A 7111-nucleotide genomic window follows, 5' to 3' on the forward strand; every position below is an offset into this window, starting at 1 on the left:
GTGCCTTTTTTTAAGGGAGGAGGCTGCTCAGGTGTTTTCAAAGTTGCTTCAAGTCAAATCCCCCCTTCTTACCCTCTTACTTTTAATTGCACCTTAACCCTTTAAAGGTCAACGCTGAAGAAATCCTCCCCACACCTTCCTTCACACGCACAAAAAGGAAGGAGTGTTCAAAAAAACCAAAACCTGACATGAAACCATGTCAAACAGGTTTGCCTCAAGTTTCCCACCATCACTCGCTGGTTCTCCCCTCCAAGCGGAGGGCTCCCCTCCCTGGCTGTGCCCGCTGCGTGCCCGCCGTCCCCGGCACCGATCCCGCTCCCACCCCACAGGGGCCGGCCGGCCCCATAGCTCTGTATGGTGTGGGCGCCCACCCAGCGGGGATGCAGGCGCAGCCCCCGGCCCAAGTTTGCAGAACTTGCCCAAGTTTCGCGGGGCCGGGCCGCCTGCCCGCGCCACCCCCGGCGGCTCCCCCATGCTGCGGGCGCCCCACAGCCAGCCCCACAGCGCGAAGCCGGCTCCCCCCACCCATCCATCCATCCATCCCGGCCGGAGCCCTACCTGCTGCAAGGAGCCGCAGCAGCAGCAGCAGCACGCACAGCAGCAGCAGTGTGCACAGCAGCACCAGCAGCTCCTCTTCCTCTGCCGGGCGAACCTCTGCCCTTGGCGGGTCCCCCCGCGCTCAGCGAGACCCCGGGGCAGCCGAGGCAGGTGGAAAGCCCTGGTGGCTTCCTGGCAGGGCTCGTCTCCCTTCTCAGAAAGGGCCGGCCGTGGCTCCCCGCCGCCCAGGCGGCTGATCGATGCCTGATCCTCGGCAGCAGCCCCGGCTCCGCAGCGGCTGACGGCGAGCAGCCAATTGCCGGCGAGGCTCCCCTCCCGCAACCCCCTCCCACGGAAAATTTTCCCCTTTGAAATGTTATGAGTTGGGAAAACTAGTTTTTACCCCTTGCTTCGAAACCACCCGGCCCTTCTGGAGCTCCACCCAGACTCTTGGACGCTTCCTGCACGGGGAAAAGCACGGACTGGCCGAAACGTCCCCCCTTGGTCTCTCTAAGGCTTCAGTGGGAAAGCCAGAAGATCTCAAGCTGCGGTCAGCCAGCTGACAGAATGATGCCTTTGCCATCCAGTAGGTGTAATGCATCATAAAACCGAACAAAAAATCCTGAGAAATTACGTTACAATCTATCATCCAGATATCATCATCGTTTCCCCCCCACACCAGCCTTTCTGTATTTCCAATCATGAAACACATCTGAACTGCAATCAAACATTAAATAACTTAAAATGTGGCATATGCAGTCAAAAGATGGAGTCAGGAGAGAGATTTTTCTTTGGCTAGTGCTGCAATTTATTTTATGGATAAGGTTTTCTCATTTCATCAAGAATGTTGAGTGCTTTACATTTTAAGGAATAACTTTACTCTTACACCCTCAGCATAATCATTGCTGCTTTCTTGTTTGTTTTCTTGGTGTTTATTTGTAGGCAAAAACTGTTGTGAAGCAGGTAAACTCTGACAGACTGTATTTCTAAACCAAGAGCAAAAAAGCTACGTGGATTCTTGTAAAGAAAATATTTTAAAAGGACTTAAATTCTGAGAAAAAGGATGGATAAAATATACAACCACAGAGGTATGTTGGCCACACAACCCTAAGCCTGCCCCCTTTCACATGGACAATGCAGTCTTCATAACATTTCAGTATCTTCAACTTTGTACTTGGAAATTAGGCAACCAGCCTAGTAAAAACACACTGAGGTTTCCTCTACTTAGCTGATAGGAGTGCAATGCTACGTATAACATAGTGCTCACTTTTCAGAGACGGGCAGATGAATTATGCATACATGCACGGATTTTAAAGTGGCAGGCAGCAACTTCATTAATTTTAGCCAAATAAGAAAACAGGCTACCTGTGCAGTGAAACACAAAGCAGCTCTCACGCAGCATGGGAGGCCTTCTTTTCAGCCCACCCATCTTTCCATGGCTGAAGCAAAAAGTAATTATCTCCTTCAGCATCATGAAGACATGGTGCAGAGAGGTTTGGCTTCTGGCTAGTGGGCGATTTTCAGCCTATTAGGATGGGTCACAGGACCTGCAGCTTCAGTCTCAACAGCCCTCTTTCCCAAAAGAAGCTTGGGGGAAAGTGTAGGGTTGATGTCAAAACAGCCAAAGGACCACAGAGGTTAGGCTAAGCTAGAACAAGCAAAGTTTCTCTGTCTTAGCCCATGCTAGACACCATCTCGCAGCTGGTGATGTGCATCTCTGATATTTGTTGAATGTACCTTTAATACAAACCAAATTTCTGGTATGATGTGAAAAGAGGGCATCCCTTCTCCCAGAGTTAACAGCTTGGGAGCTACCACGTGGCTGAAGGTGCCTGATAAAAGCAAACCCTTCTCCCCTCCCCAAGCATCAAGCCCACAAAGAAGAAATGCTCCAGTGTTGGGAGTAGGGAAGTGGTCTGCTCCACAGCTGGCCAGCACTCCCAGTCCAGCCACAGTCCTGCCCCACAGCTCCTCATTTGCTTCACAACCACATACTAAAACACAGGAGATAATGTGTGCTCTAACTAACCTGTGAGCTATTCAAAGCCCAGTTTCCTCAAAAGAGTGAGGTAATATGTTGTACAAGAAAATGCTGGTAGTCAACCAGAAAAAAAACACATACTCTGAGAGCTGTTTATGCAGACACTCTTAAGAGTGCTCTTCGCGAAGAAAGGTAATGGAGTCCTGTCTTTGTAGTGGAGAAAGCTGAGAGTGCCGTGACAGATTCAAATAACTCTGAGGGACTCAACAAATCCAACAATTTCTTTTCCTGTCCACCATGTGAATAAGCCCTGAAAGTGTCTACGGTCACTGTGCTGTAGAAGTGCAGTGACGGAGGAAGAGTTTATGATATACCACACTTAAAACTAGGAGATCATTGGCAAGTATAATTTTCATTGTAGCCATTCCTATTAATTGGTGGCAAGAAAAACTTTGCTATACCATTTCCTTTTATGATAACATAAAGGTGGCTTTAAAAAGTTCATTAATCCTAGCTATTCCCTTAAAATTGAAAGTACCAACAATAAAGCTTATACTATCTGTAAAACTGCTGCAACATTTAGAAGCTTAGTTTGTTTGTTTGTTTGTTTGTTTTTGGTAGCTTTACAGTTGTATTTAAAGTTTGGTAATTGAAAGACCAAAAAAAATCCTAAAAAATGGACCAGTGTCATTTACAAAGAAACATACAAGCCTTTGCAAAGCCAAAAAAATAACATGGTAATTTTAGTCTCCAATTTTGCTCTATTTATCTGTCACAAAGAAGTGTGTTTGTTTTAGAATGTAATTTGTTTAAAAAAAAAATCCTTGAAGTACAAACAGCTTGTTTCCTTGCCTAAATGTAAAATAGAGATAAGGTTACTTACTTATGAGAGAATACCTATTAAATTTGAAAACAGTCCGCAATGTGTAAGATGGAGAAGGATGCATTCAGAGGAACTTAGATGATTCCTCCTTTCTGAAAATGTCCTTGCTATCCAGTAGAAATAAACATGAGAAAATCCCACCTCTTAACTCCCTTGCTAATCATGTAAGTGTTTGTCCAGATAACTCAAGCCACTTGCTTTCTTTGACTAGATGCTCGGCATTTCCTTGAGATCTTCTTAACATACATGTCAAGAAGATAGACTGGACAAATCCCCATTATGGACTCTAAAAGAAAAACTTCTCATCCAAGCTGAGATAAAATCTGAGATTTTTAGACCTGCAGCCTGATGGAAGCACATTTATGTGAATAACTGTATTTATTTATGGAGATTCTTATTCACCTGACTGTAGGTGTTACCGATATAGGTATGGCAGGGTAGCAGGTAGGTATAGTAATTTGTATGGAGAATTAGCTCATCTACAGTGTCAAACTAGGATTAAAAACCCAAGTACTGCATGTCAAAGGTAAAAGAGATCAGCAATTTCACTGGTGGATCTTGTAAATCAGTAAATATATGTATGTGTGTGTATGTATGGCCTGGTTTCAGCTAGGACAGAGTTAATTTTCCTCCTAGTAGCTGGCAGGGTGCTATGTTTTGGATTAGGATGAGAAGAGCGCTGATAACATGCTGATGTTTTAATTGTTGTAGAGCAGTGCTTACACCAAGCCAAGGACTTTTCAGCTTCTCGCTCTGTCCTGCTAGCGAGCAGGCTAGGGATGCAGCAGGAGCTGGGAGGGGACAGACCCAGGACAGCTGACCCAAACTGGCCAAAGGGGTATTCCATACCATCTGACGTCATGCTGAACAATATATAGGGGTGGCTAGCCGGGGTGGGGGGCCGGCTGCTCGGGGATAGGCTGGGCATCGGTCAACAGGTGGTGAGCAATTGCATTGTGCATCACTTATTTCGTACACATTATTATTAATAATACTACTACTATTATTATTATTATTGTTATTATTTTCCTGTCTTAATAAACTGTCTTTATCTCAACTCACAGGCTTCACTTTCCCGTTTCTCTCCCCCATCGCAGAGAGGGAGGGGGGAGGGTGAGCAAACGGCTGTGTGGTGTTTGGCTGCCGGCCGGGCTAAACCACAACAGTCTTTTTTGGCGTCCCTGGGTGGGCCAGGGGTCCCAGGGGTCGCGAGTTTCAGCATATGAAGGAGTTCAAAGTGGTCGGTACTGAAGCGCAGCTCATCCTGGCACCCCGACTGCCGGTACTAGGTTGGATGTTCAAAGGAAGGGTCCCCTCTACACATCATGCAACTGATGCTACATGGAGCAAATGGGTTGCACTGATTACTCAGCGGGCTCGAATAGGAAACCCCAGTCGCCCAGGAATCTTGGAAGTGATTATGGACTGGCCAGAAGGCAAATACTTTGGGATATCATCAGAGGAGGAGGTGGTCCGTGCTGAAGAAGCCCCACGTTGGGCGCCAAAAAGACTGTTGTGGTTTAGCCCGGCTGGGGCTATATATATATTGTTCAGCATGACATCAGATGGTATGGAATACCCTTTTGGCCAGTTTGGGTCAGCTGTCCTGGGTCTGTCCCCTCCCAGCTCCTGCTGCATCCCTAGCCTGCTCGCTAGCAGGACAGAGAGAGGCTGAAAAGTCCTTGGCTTGGTGTAAGCACTGCTCTACAACAATTAAAACATCAGCATGTTATCAGCGCTCTTCTCATCCTAATCCAAAACATAGCACCCTGCCAGCTACTAGGAGGAAAATTAACTCTGTCCTAACTGAAACCAGGACAATGTATAAAACCAGGTAAAGCAGTCTGCCTGTGAGTTTCCTTTGGGTAGACCTATTCCAGACAAGATTCAAAGAAAAAGCTTATTTTTATTGGTACACAGCAACCTTGCTTATTTACTAGCAACCCATCATAACTTTTCTAATTTCTGAAACTTCTACAGTTAGACCTGCTTAAACATAAACCAGTACATTACATTAGTAAAGCAGTAACCTACCTCTTAAGCAGTGCACTACAATGTTCATCAGTTACCCATATAACCATAAGACTTCTACTTTGACTGGAGTAACAATTAGACACTGTTATGGTGACACATAGAGAAAACCAACCGGAGATCCAGCACCAACATAAGTGGAGCTGATCAGTGTTGGAAGTCCCACCCTAGGACAGCAGGCAAAGGCAGCAACAGCGGCACCACTCCCAGCTGATCTCAAATGTGCCCCAAAACTCCTCCAAGGATGGAGAATTCACAGTCTCTCAACTAGCCCCCTCCACTCCTTAGTGAGGTTATCAAGTGAAAGGTTTCCCAGATGTCTAACTTAAACGTGTCTTGGTGAAATTTAAGTCCTTTGCTTTTTGTTGTATGTATTGTATGGTTTAGTATAATGTGGATTATTCTTTTCTTTTTGGTATATTTCATATCATACCTATATGAAATACCAATGCATCTTCTCTAACAATCCCCATTCCTTCCATCTCTCTTCACAGGACATTTTGCTTCCCAGACTCTCATCATTCTTTTTTGCTCTCTGTTCTCTATTCAGCAGATTTCCTCTTTCCTAAAATTAAATGCTGAATACTGAATAGAATACCGCTGCTGTGCTCAGTGCTGGTAAGGCACATCCTGAAGATTATTAGAAAGGTAATACCTCCAAATTTGAGTGCTGTCTTTATGCAGGGTCAATGTTATTCTTCTCTCTGTCGTGCCATTATACTAATAATCAGTCCCTTCTCCAAAGAACCTGCATTTTAAATAAAAAAATGAGTGAGAACTCACAAATGCTATCAGCACAGCAGCACGCTATGAACGTAACAGTCCAGGCATGGCTGACTGTTGCAGAGTCATCAGCAACATGGGAAATGAGAGACTACATGGGATGCAATAGTGTTTGCACAAGTCATTTTGAATTTCTTGTATTTCTCATTACACCCTTCCTCACGGCTTTCATTTTGCTAATGTCATTGTCACTACCTTTGTCTCATCCAAATTGCCTACTTTCCATAATGACTGTGCGTGTAACTTTTAGGGCTTTCTATCCATTTACCCACTGGAAAACTAATCTTTAAGACACAAACCATAACTTGTATGACAGTCGGTTTGTAAACCATCTATTTACCTATTTTTTCCCACTCTACAATCTATGCCATTTCTTGCAGTGCATTCTGTGCATTTGTTGATTTCTGTATCTTGTATTTTAGAAAATGACATAAGAACTGGTAGGACAGGAGAGTGCACTTCACCATCTGAATAATTTTCTTTGCTGGTGATTCTGGCACTGAGTCAAATTTTGCCTGTCCTGCTCCTGAAAACATAAAATGCAACATCAGGACACTCTTCTTGAATCCTTTTATCGATGCTTACCTCCATTTAATACCTGCCTACCAATCCAGTTAGTCTTGCTCTCTATGACCATCGTCAGCACATGCACTCTTCCACTTGTCTTACTTTCCAGTAAAAGTCAGGTTTTGATGAGTTTGTGGAAGCAGTAAGCCAGTCACTGTCATACAGCTAAAATCATACAGTTATGATGCCTGTCAAATTGATGTCAACTAAAATCCTCCCATTAAAGCTGCCTGTGTATGAACTTAATTGGCATCACCAGCACCAAATGGACTGCCAATGTGAGAGCAACTGTGAAAGGAACTGTAGTTTATGCGAAATACCAATACTGA

The sequence above is a fragment of the Cygnus atratus genome, chromosome 2, assembly GCF_013377495.2.
Source record: "Cygnus atratus isolate AKBS03 ecotype Queensland, Australia chromosome 2, CAtr_DNAZoo_HiC_assembly, whole genome shotgun sequence".
NCBI classification, from domain to species: domain Eukaryota; kingdom Metazoa; phylum Chordata; class Aves; order Anseriformes; family Anatidae; genus Cygnus; species Cygnus atratus.